The sequence below is a fragment of the Micropterus salmoides genome, unplaced genomic scaffold, assembly GCF_014851395.1.
Source record: "Micropterus salmoides isolate LMB-PRFRI ecotype aquatic unplaced genomic scaffold, ASM1485139v1 Ms_hic_scaffold_17, whole genome shotgun sequence".
Lineage (NCBI taxonomy): Eukaryota > Metazoa > Chordata > Actinopteri > Centrarchiformes > Centrarchidae > Micropterus > Micropterus salmoides.
In genome coordinates, this window is record NW_024040817.1 from 26,679,110 (window position 1) to 26,695,084 (window position 15,975).

The 15,975-nt window shown below is 41.3% G+C and overlaps 1 long non-coding RNA gene across 1 annotated transcript; it reads right to left on the reverse strand.

Moving 5' to 3' along the window:
- Positions 1 to 6,170: 6,170 nt before the first annotated feature.
- LOC119908121 lies at positions 6,171 to 12,720 on the reverse strand. The gene is made up of 3 exons (XR_005445193.1): positions 12,630 to 12,720; positions 12,366 to 12,527; positions 6,171 to 8,497 (listed from the first exon to the last, which is right to left on the reverse strand). It is a non-coding gene; the product is annotated as an uncharacterized LOC119908121 (long non-coding RNA).
- Between the last annotated feature and the right edge of the window lie 3,255 nt (positions 12,721 to 15,975).

Genomic DNA, 15,975 nt, shown 5'->3' on the forward strand with positions numbered 1-15,975 from the left:
ATCAGTCGTATAATAAATGGTGTGTACATACAAATACATACTACACATTTTCTGTAACACACACCTTGCTTTCCCAAAACCACCCTCATTATTTCCATCTCTCTCACTCCCTCCTCCACTTCGATGCAAAAGACCTTGATGTCTCTTTGAGGGTTTGCCACGGCACATTTCCATGGCAAATCTAGCGTGTTATGCCTGTGCCAGCATTGCCAAGTCCTCATCATTCATCGTGATGACTCACAAAGCAAGGCCGAAACACAAATGTCTCTCTGCCATCGAACCCCCCTGGATGACAGAAAACATGTCTTTATGTTACAAGAAGAAAAGGAGCGGATTCACACTGATTGGCCTCCGCTGCCTCCCAACTCTGCGACCACTTTGATGATCAAGCCCTGAGCAGATGTATCAAATAGTGACCTTGTGGCTCAAGTATGTGACAATATCGTTTTACAGATTGTGGGAAATAAATTATTTCCTTACTTCCTTTGTGTCCAGCGAATATTCCACAGGCTGAAAAGACCACTGCTGAATCACGTGAAAAAGAGGAACATGTAAGAAATCATGCAGAAAGTCAACTTGAGATTTCCACCAACTTCCTGTTAACACTGGTTTCTCAGAGCAAAAAAGGGAAAAAAATCACCAACCTCACTCAGCACTCCCTCGTTTTCCCCAGAGGTGACGAGAATTCACATCCAGCTTTGCGCAAAAATCAATGATCACTTGGGCTCACGGTACAAAAAGAGGCGGAACTCATATTTACAGTGATCAAACAGGGTGGCAAACCAGTCCCTGAGGCATGCCATCTTCCACCCACTCATAAAACTCACATACACTCACATATACCAACGTACACACATTACACAGGCTCTGAGTCACTGCAAGCCGGCTAAAGCAACATTTGATTTGAGTTGATGGAAATGGAGGAACGCAAGCTTGTAATCCTGTAAGGGTGACTCCAGCGCATTTGAAATGGGTCCCAGTGGCAGTGCGGTACTGGCTCCAGGGCATTGGTAAATGAATCTGTCTGCAGTCACACAGCCAAATGAACACAGGGAGCTAAGTAAGAGAGCGGCGGGTGCGGCAGTTCATTTATGAAATGTATTAGGATTTATGAGGCAATGAAGTGTAAAGGTACTTTATTACTCTCTCACTGCTATCAGTCCACCAAGATGGAAAGCAGAAATGACACTCTAAATGTTTCAACTCTGCTTTTTCCCTCCTGTCTAATGGCAGGAAACTGGCATAATGAATAAAACTCCGGAAAACTTCTCATATTATTTATTTCTATTTTCCTTAATTTTTAGTCAGGGTAGATTTATTTCTACACTTTTTGTTTAGCCAATATCTGTGCTATCCTTTCTGAAAAAGGTACCAACATAGCATTCAGGTCACACTATCACTCAGGTCACGAGAACACCACCTGATGCCATATTTGCAGACATATTTTTGTCCAGTATACTGTATATTTATAAGCCAGAATTAACATGCCACACTGGGACTTCTGGTTGAACCAATCCTGAAAGCCCTCCAGGTGTGGAAAGAGAGAAAATGGTGCTGATCTCCTGAAGCCGTGTCAAGCAGAAGGAATAAGACGATTGTGTGTGTGTGTGTGTGTGTTTGTGTTTGTGCCACGGGACCAAAATGTGAAGAGTGGTTTTGCTGGTTCAGTGCATCCTGGTTGAGATCAAAATCATCTCAAACTTGTGTGAATGAGGTCTCCAAGGAGGGTAATGGAGAAAAAAAGCCGGCTTGGTGGCTTGTGGTAGATCGTGTGTGTCCATTTGTGTGAGTAGATATACTATATGGCTCCAAACAGGATCTCAACTGAATCGTTTTGTTTTGTTAAATATTTTGCTCACTAATGACTGACTTTTACGTGATTTTGTGGTAATATTTATTCAAACACAGTACAGTGACAGAGGTGAGCAATCTTCTGAGACATATTTTGGAGGGATTGTATAAAATATTAGTCATGATGAATCATACTTAAGCAATATATGCTATACCATATATGGCAATATAAAAAATATACCTTTAATCTGCATTTGATTTCATAACAGAACATAAAATACAGGTTACATCTGCTAGTTAACACCTACTGTAATCTACTGGGAATGTGCCTTTGCATGTATTTGATTGGCCACCCCAGCTCCTTTCTGGATGACATTACATTACATTTACACATTACATTGTGGTCTGGCTAAAGGGCTAGCCCTCTGCGTTCCACCACCACTGCACCACTGCAAATGAATAAGTGCACTGTGGAAGGCCAAAGTCGTAAAGTAAATGTCGTCTAGGTCACTAAACAAATGTGCCATGTTCTCACTCAACAATTGTATCTCTACTTTGGCTTTAGAGGTTCCTCAAGTTTAATTCATATAAGTTTGATAAATAAGGGCCCTGGGCACCAGATGCTTTTTTACGTAAATGAGTACATGTCAGTATGAAGGCCATGATGAGTGTGTGCGGTCTGACTTATGCCACCATCTGTGACACATTTCAGACTAAAGACAAATTTATTTGGGACAGCTAGTTCAATTGGGTGTCCCTGAAATTAATGTAAGTCTATGTAATATCTCCAAAAGTAACACAAGTAAACATGCTTGTGTTAGTGTGTGTTTGTTTGACATTTCCTATGCCTACCATGACGTCATGCCTCTTGACTTCCCCCCCAGTAGGGAGTCCTTCATTAGCACCCAGTGAGAGAAGCAAGAGGAAGGAACAGTACCTGACCCAACACTCATACCATGAAGAAGCTTCCAGGAAAAACAGATTTGCTGTTGTTCTTCTCTTTCACACCAGCAGCTGTGAATATAACGGAGGGTGGCGACCGTTAACAGGGGTTATTAAGCAGCTCTTTACAATCCACACACCCTGACACATTTGATCATCCAATGACATCTAATTATGTGACCGCCTAATGTTGGGTTTCTCCGAGGTCAAGCTGCCACTATTTGCCATGCTGAGAACGCTTTTTGGAAATACAGAGGTAATTATTACAGAGAGCCGCTCTCTCATTAGAAACAGTGTGTATCTGAGCGTTGCAGAGAGTGAGAACAAAATCTAATTCACCCTCTTCTCACCCAGCCTTCTGTGACATCAATACTCCATTATAGCTCCTTGTCCCCAGGGTATAGACAAACTCAGACTACTACACATGTGCGTGTACATATTTACACACAGTTACAACGCATGAAGTCATTGAAAAATATAGCATTTTGTCATAATTTTTGTAAATACCATACGCAGAACACAAACTTTTACAGGTTTATTTATTACAATAGTGGGAGATGGGTTGAGGAGACAGGATAGCTGGTTATGGCAGAGGGTAGAGGATGAATAGTGAAAGGAAAGGAAGTGTGGCCAGCGGAGGTAGCGGGGAAGCGTTGGTTAGCAAGCAGGGAGACAGCGTGAGATGAACACTGTGCTGAGCAATGAGTGGGAGTTGAGCCAGGGCAGATGTACTGCTGCAACTGCGATTTATTTTGTAGTATGCAAGGCCAGGCTTAGCCGATTTCTGGAAAACGGAAGTAAACATTATTTTATTCTGTTAACTTTCGATTAATAAACTGAATTCAAAGATCTCTGTGAGTGATTTTTCCTTTAGTTGTGAGCCGCAAAGCACCAAAAAGATGATAATTAGAAGAAAATAAGGAGTTGGCTAAACAAGTCACTAAACTACACTTTGGAGTCTAAAGAAGCAAACATAGTAAAAGAGAGGTTGCATATCCAGCTGATCACACTGACTACACCTGAAGCAGCCGCAGCTGCAGCCGGAGACTCCGTGAGGAAAATCAGCTGTTCACTGCAAATAAAAATGTACAGAGAAGTGTTAAATGATACCAGAAGATGAAACCAAGGGAAAGCCAAGCTTGTGGTGATAAACTTGCAACAGTGACTTGCCTGAGACCGCAGCTGAAGGTGAGCGGCTGTTAAAATCACGCATGGACTCGGTGCATGCAGGCACATAAGGGGGAAAAAAAGAGTCGTGCGCTTCTCATGTTATTTGAGTGTTTACGAAAGTATTTACTGAAGTACTGGTTTGACTGGAGACGTTTCGATACTACTCGATACTGGGCTGTTTCGATCGATACCATAAAGGTATCGAGTAGCGATACCCATCCCTACCCATAACAAAGCCATAATGGCTTTTGAGATCCCGAAGACAGCAATGTTAACCTTAGCAAGCTGTCAATAAAAAAGCAACACGACATACATAGCCTAGATCCAGCGTTGCATTATATTTCTTCTTATCAGGGACAGCTAAATTCCTCCTTGTCCACCACTGAGACTGGGATGCTGAGGCTCACCATTTCAACAATGACCAGTTGTGTTCAGTCTAGCCCTTTGCACTGTGGGACACTGTACATGAGGAAGACTGGTCCAATGCATACTGGAGATTTTTTCCTAATCAGTATGACATCTGAGTATTTTTAGCAACCTGCAGACATGGCCAAATCAGTACATACTGCTAGTCTAGTAGGCGTTTCAAATACAGCCGTAGACAGAGACAGATAACACCGGCTTTGTGTTTTAACATGTATTTTGATGTATGTAACAATAATTTCTACAAGAATTGGATTGACATGGTTTCATATACTCAGTCGGTCTCTGAACTTAATAATGTGCCCCAGATGGTTACACACTATAAGATTTCTCATTCAGATTTCGTTCATAAGGGATTAATAAGTGACAGTGTTTCACTTGCTCAACTTGACATGGAACAGCAGTTTACCGAAATTGTTGCCTGTACACAAAAAAAATGTTTTCTGCAGAGGCCCAGCTGATCTGTCCGATGTTTTTTTTTTCCAATTCCTTAAGTAGTATAACATTTTGTCTGCTAAACTCAACATTTCCAGTATACAGTAGCTTGGTTTTTTCAAGAGCGCTCTTTGACTACAGCTTATCAGGACAATCAGAACTTGTTATCATCAATCTCTCTCTACATGACAGCTGCATATTGAAATCAAGCGTGCCTTCAAAGATTGTTAACTCTGCAATGGCTCACGGTTGTGTGCTGTTAACATGCTGACATGTAGCTGCAGCAGGAATGACAGTCAGCACCACCTCGGCTTTAAACTCCATCATCCTTGATCTTACAAACTTCCGTCTGGGAAAGCTAAATCCAGGCTTTGTTTCTTCTACAGTAGGCTGCTCCTGGCCTTGCGGCTCAAACTGATCAAGAAATACAATTTTTGTAGTGCAGTTCAAGACCAGTCTCTCAAGCTGGATTACTTGCTGACAGGTGACCGTGCAATGCCAACTCAGAAGTTAAGCCTGAAAGTTCATTCTTGACCTTGGAAACAGATTTACGATAAAAACCATCTTACCTCAACGTCATCACCAAAATCCTCCTGCACAATTCACAACATAAGAAAAGTAAACTGAGTGAAGCTGCTAACATACGTAACTTTTCTCAGCTGATGAACTTGCCAACACGGGTGCATATAAACTGCGCAGGAAGGAGATCAGCAACATGTATCAACCTCATCTTTACTAATGTTAAAGAATTGTGCAAGTCTGCATCAATTTCTGTTGGTTTCAGTGACCATTTGCTAAAAAAGGCATATTTCCTTAAGCGGGACCAAGAGTTCTCTATCAGAGATCTTTCAGAAGCTTTTGTGAGAGTGATTTTATGAGGGACATAAAGCAGGTACGGTGGGGTAGAGTGTATGCAATAAACAATGTGGAAAAAGCACTTCAGTTATTTATAGAATCTTTATTAGAGGTGTCTGATGAGCATGTTCCAATTAGAAAATGTACAGTTCAAACTACTTGGCTGGATAAGGGGGAAAAAGCATTAATGGCTCAGAGGGACAGAAAGAAAAAGGTGGCAAATAAGTCTGGTGATGCAGCTGCTCAAGTCATACTGTCCCGTGAGCCATTAGAGGCAGGGGTTACAAACTCCCTCCTATGTACGTCCAGTGTAACCATAGACTGTATAAAAGAAGTGGACGTTGTCACTGTGATGTAACACATTGGTTTGTGGACCACAGTTTTAAAGCCTTGAGTCTGGCATTTTGGTCATTGCCATATTGATTTTTTGCAACCAGGTGCAGGATGGGATGATATTTGGACAAGAGGGTGGCGCTAGCTATCTTTTTTAGCAAGGCGCATCCGTAATTCATGTTAACTGTGATATTAACTGGGATGTTCATTTCGGCTAGGGAAAAAAAAAAAACATAGAACAAAATGTACTTATTGGAAAAATTAATAGCCAACTCCTCATAAACTTTTTAAACGGTGCTGGTTAAATTTACACAAAGCAGTGGATATGAGTTGTCTCTATCCTAATTGACAGGTCGCCATAGTAGCGACTTGTCAATCCCAAGGCAGCCCCGCACTAAGGCATACCCTGCTGTATCATCTATTTATCCTCTAAATGGCACCATAACTTACTAAATGAACATCATGCTGTATTGAAGAAGAGCTAGGGTAGGTCAGGTAATAAATCACGTGAGAAGTGGGGTCATTTTGTCATATCCAATGCAATCTGACTTCTTTTTTAGCAAGTTGCCCCCTGCTGGCCATGAAAGAGAATTGGGTTAAAGGCACTTCCGCATTGGCTTCACTTTTCAGACCCAGAGGTTCCTGCTAGATTACAACTGAGCAAATGCCAACTGATGATGAGGACTGTTGGACTAATTGAAAACATCAGACTTTATTTTACTTGACATCAATTTACATTTAAATAAAATAATTAAAATAATGCCTTTCATCTACCACAATCATATTCAACAGGGGGGCAGCATGAATGGAAAATGTACACAGTGGACTCTTACTGCCAAGGTTAGCGTGATATGATATTAAAGTTACACATTGTTCAAAATCACATTAAAGTTATAGAGCCTTTGTGTGCCATGGTATGAATGTGGCTCTATTCCATTTTCTCACAGAAGTGCTCACAGGTTGAGAGGCTACAGAGGAGCTGAAGTGCATCTTAAGATAAACTTCCAACCAGGCGCTTATTGTTTTACCTCAGGCACTTTGTCAGCCCTCTATTGTCTGATGTTAAACTTGGAAATGATGCGCTAGATAAAGACCACAGGAAGAAAGGAAATACACGAGGTGGGCGTTTTTCTCCGACAAAGAGACAGAGAGAGATTGACCAGGATACAGGGAGACATGTAGAGGGCAGGTGGCAGACTTAGTGAGGCAGGCAAAAGGGAGGGTGGGAGAGTAGAGTGATACTTCTGTGCTGGAGACGGCGTGTGGGGGAGAGGGACAGGTTTGCGTAGGGAGGATATATTACACGCAGTTCCATTAGTGAGTGTAATGGTGCTGAAAGGCTGCGTCCTGGCGCTGTTGACCGTGATGATAGTAGGAGTTGAATTAAACAGTCTCTGTCAGGCAGCGCTGGTCATGTACCAGGCTATCAAAGAGAAACACACCACACACAACTCCTTTTATACAGCCATATCACCATACATCAAACCAACCGAAGCCTTTGTTTTGGTTTACTGATGGAGTGTGTGCTCAGCGTGACACAAACTCAAAATAATGACGCATGGTAATTGCCTCTGTAGGGTGTACAAATTTACAGCTAGTGCGGTGTGGGCACAGGTAATTGCTTTTCACAGTACCACCCTCAATAACAGTGATAATGTAATGATTGTTACATGATGTGAAATTGGTGACAAAAATTGGTGATGTGAAATTAGAGACCCTATCTAAACACTACCACGTTTGGTAACAGCTATCAAAATAAAGCCTAACAATAAACACACATATGACCTGAGACAGATGAACCCTCATATTATCTTGTGATTTATTACCTTGCTGATAAACTTTTAAGAATTGTAATCTAAAAATTCCTCATTGTACTGTGTTTGATAATTACCCGTCCATTTAATAATCTATTTCATTATTAAGAAATAATAATATAATACCGATAGTCTAAGGATGACCGTGAGCAGCTGTTAGACTCTGTCCACCAGCAAACTTGTTTATCACAGTTGTCTGAACCTTATTCACTGCAGAGATCTTTGGGCTCACTGGAAAATGGACCAGGGTCACTGTGAATTATGCAGGCCAAAGGGCATACTGATCAATAGAGGTTTTTAAGTGGTGCAGGTCCGACCTACGAGACATATTGATTCAGTTTCATGTCTTGTTGGTGCACTTGTGCATGGAATTCATTGCGTTACAGCAGCTATCTTTTCAACGCTAGGGTCTTAACCCCCTCAGGTTTCTTCTCTCTCTCTCTCTGGTTACCTTTAACCAATGTAATAGAGGACACACAAGGGTCAATTAAGGGTCATTGATCAAAACTGGCTATGGGTGGAGACCATGTGAAATGCAGTGTGTTTTCTTCAAAGAACCTGAGTAGTAATGAAAAATTAGGGTCCATCAGTCCATAGATTGCAGGAGGAGGTGAAACCAGCTTCAATTGAAAATAATTCCTTAACCAGGGTGGGTTTCTGAATCGTCTTCTCTGTTCAACAACGTTGAGTTGATTGGGGAGTGTTCATAGAGACACCTGGGATCCTTTGGGGGTCTGTGATTTAAATGCCAAGCACAAAAGACAATAAGAGAAGGGAAAAGAAAATACGAACAACATATTTGGGTTCTAAATGTCAAAGTGATTTAGGTTTTATTTCCTGTGTAAAATGAGCACATTATTCATTGTTTTTTCACTAAAACAATTCACTTAAATATTCAAGCACAAGAGATGCTAAAGTGCTATTTGCGAGGAATTGCATCATCTTAAGCAAAACACCTTTTCTCAACTTTCCCTGCAGGTATAACCATTTGGTTTGCTATGCTGCTTCTCTCATGGGTGCATTATCTACCACAGTTGTCTAAAGTGCATTTCAGAAAATTACAAACAAAATAGAAAGTGCATTGTGATTATTAGCAAGAAATGCAAAGGGTAATACAAAGAGAAGGATGGAAAGATAAATAAATTAATGAGTTTAGGTCCATGACTGAGAATTACACCACATTTCATAGAGTTTGTATGGGTAGTCTATAAATTCCCTGTGTGGGTTAGCGGTAATGACGTCGGCCTACCAAGCGTACCTTGATAATGTCACATTGACAAATCAGTGTTGAATCAGACGAGTGGTGTATTGTTTATGTTTTCAGATTTACTTAGGTAATTATGAGCGGGACAGAAAACGATAAAAGTCTATTTAAGCACTGAAAACATCCATCCATTCCAGCTGACATCGGGCGAAAGGCAGGGTACACCCTGGACAGGTCGCACTGAAAACAAGCATATTATAATTATTATTTTAATTGTGGTGAAAACTGGGATGTTTTAAGTGTTTTAGTTTTTTGACATTACCTCCACTGGTACAGTGTGAACCTACAAAGTTGAGCAGAGCTCTAAACTTGAAGGTAAATACATGATTAAACACTTAATTAGTAGCAGCACCCAAAAACAATCCCCAATTATAAAAACACAGCTAATGAAATAGTTGTTCTGTTTTAGCAGATTAAGCGCAGGCTCAGGAGAGTGTGGTCAGAGAAATTATGCTGCAGAACAGGCAGAAAATAAAGACTGAACGAGTAAGAGGAGAGAATGTGTGAGCCAGAAGGACAGAGAGGAGAGAGAGAGAGAGTGGAAGATAGAGACAGAATCTCATTAACGGTCTGAAGAATCTTTGGCCTTGGCCTTTAATGTGATGCTATGGCTCTCAGTCTTTGCCAGAAGCTGCAAACCTTCCCCCTCCCTTGCTCTCATCTCTCTCTCTGTCTTCCCTGGATCTCTCTCCCTTTTTTTATCCATTTCTTTTTTATTACTCTTGCATCTCCTCTCCCCCGGCTTCTCAGTGTCTTTCTCCTGCACTTCTTAATGCTGTGGAGCATGGCGAGATGGGTATTATTTATTTATGGTCATGCATTGTCTGTGTGCGTGGGCTTAAGTAATATTCATCTGAGCTGTGCTGCTATAATACAAAGCCTCATTCCTTCTCATATGCGAGGGATGAAACACGAGCAGTGGAGCCTGCTACGGTCCCTAAGTTTGAATACTCCCGACTCAAAGCTTTGTAGAGCTCAGCGTGCTTTGTTAAGAACTACAAAGAGGACAAACTGACTCTACCCGTTCGCATTTACTTCTTTCTTTAGCAATTTTTTTATAGCCTTTTCCTTTTGCTTGTGTCTGCTCCTCTTCTTTTCTCTAGTCCAGTGCTGCAGGGCAGGTCAGTGCTGTAGAAGTTAGGGTCCAGTGAAGCAGAAGCGCTTTATTCCACTGTAGAAAGCATCGTTTCCCATTAAATCTGGCTGGTGTTTTTCATCTGTCCCAGAGCAGGTTTTAATGGCTCATCACAGGACTTTAAGATTCCTCCTCTGTCTACCTTCATGCTGTTATCGTTCAGTGGGAAAAAAACACCAACCTAACAGCGGTACATTTTAAAGGGAATTTTCAGTTTTGACTGACACTGCTGTAATTTGGTGCAATACCTGTTTCAGCAGGCCTTTAAAAATGCTCATACGGTAATCTCACTTCAGTCCCAACCTGCCACACAGGTTGTTAGTCACACTTAGTCCCATCTGTTATTTCATTACTTGTTACAACATGTCATTATTTGAATAAGCAGGCAACATACGGAGTACTGAGGTTACAGGACTACCCGTTGCTGTAAGTGACAGCATGGTCATTTGGAACAATGAAAAAGACAAGGTCCTGGGTTTAATTCCCCACTGTGACACATCCACCAATATGTCCCTGAGCAAGACACTTAACTCCTAGTTGCTCCAGAGGCGTGCAGCCTCTGGCATATTTAGCAATTGTAAGTCGCTTTGGATAAAAGCATCAGCTAAATGAATAAATTTAAATGTAAGGTTAAGGTTAGCTAAACAAGAGGGTGCAATGAGCTATTAACAATTAGCCAGGATGCAATTAAAATAATGATTTTACCTTGACAGCTTCAAAATCATTTTAATGGTACACTTACGTGTAAAATGGAGAATGGCACCTCTTTCATTCCCACTCTGGGCTCCAAATGTGTATTCTTGCACTTGGGTGAACGGGTGGAACGATCTCCCGCGTAACGCTTTACAGCACTACATCACACACCACCAACTATGGGTTTTCAGCTAAGAAGAAGTTAGCTTGGTATTCTCAGTACATTATCTCTGTCTATCGTTTTTTCAACCTACTCTACGCTCACTTGTCCCGCAATATGACAGCTACAGTAGCTTGGATATTATCAATTTGAGACTGGTTGGAAAAAATTGAGAGACGCAGCTGGAGCGGACTGTTTCTCGGGGACGGGCCTCATTGATTACTGCACGAAACCAACTTTATTCACTGACTTTGGTGAAACTGGATAATATTTTATGAAGAAAATGACTTTGTGACTGTTGCTGCTGTTAGCTAGTTAGCTCAGTTAGTCGTGCAGCTGATTCTGCCCAGACTGGGAGCTTGAAAACCAGTTAGCCGCAGTTAGCGGTTACTTTAACAACATGTTAAGCTATCTGTCCATCAGGAAACTTCATAGAACACTGAGTAATGTTGCTTTAAAAGAGCACCAGTCAAATCTAAAACAAGTGCAAATTATGTAGAAACATGATGCAATATATTTTTGATTCATGTCTTACATCTCTTCAGCGGAAGCTTGAGTGTATGTTTCAGTCACATGCTTCATGTGCATCATGATTCATTAGTTTTTATTTCATTGCACTTTGTCACAATTTTGATTTTGATATTTCACCCATTTTTCAAATTTCCGCTTATGTGCAATTTGTGCAACTTGCTACCTTAGCTTACCTTAACTGGAACACCAACTTAACCGTACAACAGATTCACCTAAAGGTTGAATATTGTAAATCGCAATTAGTACATAACCATTACTATGTGTGCTTGTTGAAAAAAGAAAACAGGACTTGTGTCAGTGTTTTGTAAGCTATGGAGGGCTATGACATTCTCCAGTCAGTAGTGCACCACGGACGGGAAACATAACAAACCATTTCGAGGTTTCATAGCTTATATAGCATTTCCTTCCAAAAAGGGCAGAGCATTCAAATTTCAGTTTGACTACACTTGAAAATGCAGGTGGGGAGGGTGGTAGAACATAGATGGGAGCTCGCAATCTGTTGCTAAAGCGATAATAAGTTGTGTGGGTGTGAGAGCAGAACAGAGCAAGCAAGGAAAACTAGACTAGATACACTTGCACACACACATAAGCAACCAACACAGGCAGAGAGTAGGAGCTTCTTTTCAGAATTAGACAGCAGTGGATGTCGTTCTAATTTCCTTTTCTCCTCCTCTCTCCATCTTTATCCCTGTTTCTGCCGAGCAAAGCCTAATGATGTCCCTTGAGACAAGTGCTGGTTAACTACTAGCCATCAACGCTGGCAGGCACATAGACACAGACGCCTGCACGCTGCTACATACACACTGCACACACTCTTACATTCTGGCCAGCAGCTGGTAGCTTTGCCAACTGTGTCCCCCTGACTTGAAGGAGATATGGGGAGCAGATGTGACTCTATTCTGCCTGACAGGTCTGGGAGAAGAAAACAAGAGCCAGCAGTCTGTGTGTGGAGGAAAAGAGCCTGTCTCCACCCTTTACTCCCTGGAAACATACAACAGATTTGTCTTAGCATTGCATGGCTACGGCCACATCTTCATTCTATACAGAATATACTGAGGAAAGAACCAGACTGCATCCCATTACCCCAGAAACGCCTCTTCCTTTCCTTCACGTCTCCCTCCTTTCCTTTCTGATGTGTGCCCCTGCCATCCCGACACTGACGGAAACACAGTAAGCTGCTTCATTATCTCCTTTGCAGCAGCTTTGTTGGAGGGAGCGTGGGACTAGCCTTTCAGGAAGCATTTCCACTGCCACGCCTAGCTACAGTTTAAGCTGACATTTTCAACAATAAGTCACAAGATTAAAGCTCCCATGAATATCAGACACTAACAACAAATTTAAGCTGAATATTTTTTTTATTAGGATTTCAGAGATGTGTTTTTACTTGAAAATTTTAATGATTTCTACTGGCGGCACATACAGTAGCTTACAGCACTAGATCATGAGGCAGATTCAGACAAGGTGTCACGATAGAGCATTGTAAGAATTAAGTGCTGTGATTCACCAGAAGACTGAAAATCGGCGATAAAGCCACTTCATTTAAAATGAACATGATCCTTTCTCTGGATTCTGTTTCCCTTCTCTACTCCCCTGCCTTTCTTCTGAAAAATTCACAGCTTTAAAAACAGCGTGATCTAATCACAGCTCCTACTCTAAAATGGTGATATATGTGACACACATCAGCTTGACCCCTGATGCTGTGAGCCTATAGATAAAAAACAAAACTGATATACGATGTTGTTGTTTATGCCTTCTCAGCTTCTGAATATAAAGCACTGCCACGCCGAGGATGATCCAAATCCAATACTCTATGGAAGCTGCACTGTGAGGGCATGAGTTTGTTTGGGCTGGAGTGATTTATAATGAATTCATCTCGTGAGGCAAGAAGCTGAATAAACACACTGTACATGCAAATACTGAATGATCAAGTTCCCAGAGGATATTATCCACCATACTGAGACGTTTCAGCTCATGTATGTGTGTGCACGATATGTATCTATATAAGCATGGGTGTTAAACTAGTCTATTACTAGAGTTCACTCACCATTTCATGAATCTTTAGGTGAAGGGCTTATCTGTAATCAGGCTCATTTTCTTTATATGGGGATAAAGAGGGAGTAATTTATCTTTAATCTCATCAGATAGGGTGCTCAGCAGTGTGTGCACGCTGGAAACTAACATGGTAGATGCAGTCATAAACCACACCAATGTTCTGTCCCTCTCTCTCTCACTCACTCACACAGACACACACACACACACACACACACACACACACACACACACACACACACACACACACGCCGATTAACGAGTAATTTGCATTATGTGTGCACTAATCTGGGAGAAGGCCATAATTATACTTAGTGACAATAGCACAAAATGCTTGTTGGACTATTTATTACATGAGCCAGTCTGAGTAGCTGTCGGTATCTTCCGCTCACACACATACACACACGCACACACACAAATAAAGATACAGCTGTTAGTCCGGTAGTTTAATGCTGCTTCACTAATGTAATCATGGAGCATAGCGCACATTAAACATGTGCTAGGGCTAAATCCACCTCGGTACAGGAAAAAAGCACAAGTGAAAAGTACAAAATATATATATAGGGCAGATCTGAAAACAATCCAAATGTTAAAGAAAATCCATTTTTTCCTGTATGTCTATAGCCATGCCGGTAGTTTCAGTTTTGTCTCCCCAGGGGTTTTGAGATTTCTGCCACTGACAACCTCTGTTAACTTAATTTAAAAAATAGCCATTGTGATTTGATTAAAATAAATTCAACTGTCTGAAAAAATATGAAAAACAATATCAGCTTATATAATTAATAGCTTTAAATAACATCCAATGATAGTCCATACAAAACAACATATTAGGACATTACAGCTATGGTACTTCAGATAGGTAGGGTCATGTCAACAAGAAAGGTTGGAGACCACTGCTGTAGATGATGTAATTGTTCAATGCTTTGAACACCACAAACAAAAATCCTTTGACCTCCCGCCATTACAGTGGCAGCAGAAAATCTAAGAAAAGGATCTCAAAACCTGGGCAAATAAAACCAAACTATTGGAACAAGACAATACCATGATGTATGGTTGAATATAAAGAGCTGAAAGTAACAGAGAACCCCAAAGAGCTGCTTTATTAAGACCTTACAGACAGCCATGTAATCATAATTTTAATCTCAAGTTATACAGTATAAACTACACTGCTCAACATGACTGTTTCATACCATACTTGCCAACCATCCCGATTTTCCCATGACACTCCTGTTTTTCATTGCTCTCTCTCGATTTCCTCCCGGGGTCACAATTCTCCTGTGTTTCTCCCAATTTATGACACAATTTCACACATTCATCTCCCTGTTTGTTATCAGTGAGTGAGAGAGAGAAATAGGAAGTACCAAGAGAAAGAAATACTCAAGTCAATTTCAGACGTCCTGGAAAGAAGCATATGCCGGAGAAGTTTACGCCAGATGGGCAAATTATTCTGTATTCTTTCCAAAGACATTTAACATGTAAATGCTGTTGCAGTGTACTTATTATTTTGTAATTTTCATTCTTTAAAAGTCACCAGAATGCAGTTTCCTAGGGAGATCCCTAAGATTATGAAACCGCTTTGGTTTCGTAATCCTCCCTATTTTTGAGGTCCCAAGGTTGGCAAGTATCTTTCATACGGTTTTCTGTGTCTTTAAAAGAGGACACAAAATCTGTGATGCAGCACATCTTGAAAAGACACTAGGACACAATGGCATTTAAGTTCCTGCACATGGCATACTTTTGTTTAATTGGTCAGAGCAAGCCCACAAGGTTAATTGAGGCTGTCATGGTTGTTTGTATTGGCTGAATAATTCTTGAGATCAGCCTACATATCAGTTGGACGACTTGAAAGAAGGATTGAAAGATAACAGAAAGAAGATTAGCCTATTGGTCGTAGTTGAGATGTTTTAGCCTAAACAGGTTTGAAGAGGAGATTAATGTCTGAAGCAACTGCCGGGTTGCAGAACTGAGAGGCCCAACACATACACACGGGCAAACACACACGCACACACAAACACACCACCTTGTCACAACTCTTTTTAGCTCTCATCTGAAATGAGAACATGCCTTGGGCCGCGCTGGGAGAATGGAAGTCAAAGACAGAAAGAGAAGGAAAAAAAGAGAAGGACAGAGATGGAAATAAAATGAATGAGAAAAGCCAAAGGGGAGAACACAGAGTGATAAAAGGCCAAACCAGGGAAGGGAGAGAGAGAGAGAGAGAGAGAGAGAGAGAGAGAGAGAGAGAGAGAGAGAGAGAGAGAGAGAGACAAGACAGGGGCAGGGGATCAGCCTGGAGGGTCAGCAGTGTGAAAGAGTTGTGGTTCATTGTAATGTCTCAACCTCTTCCATCCTCCACCCCCTCCATCCATTCCCGACCACAGGC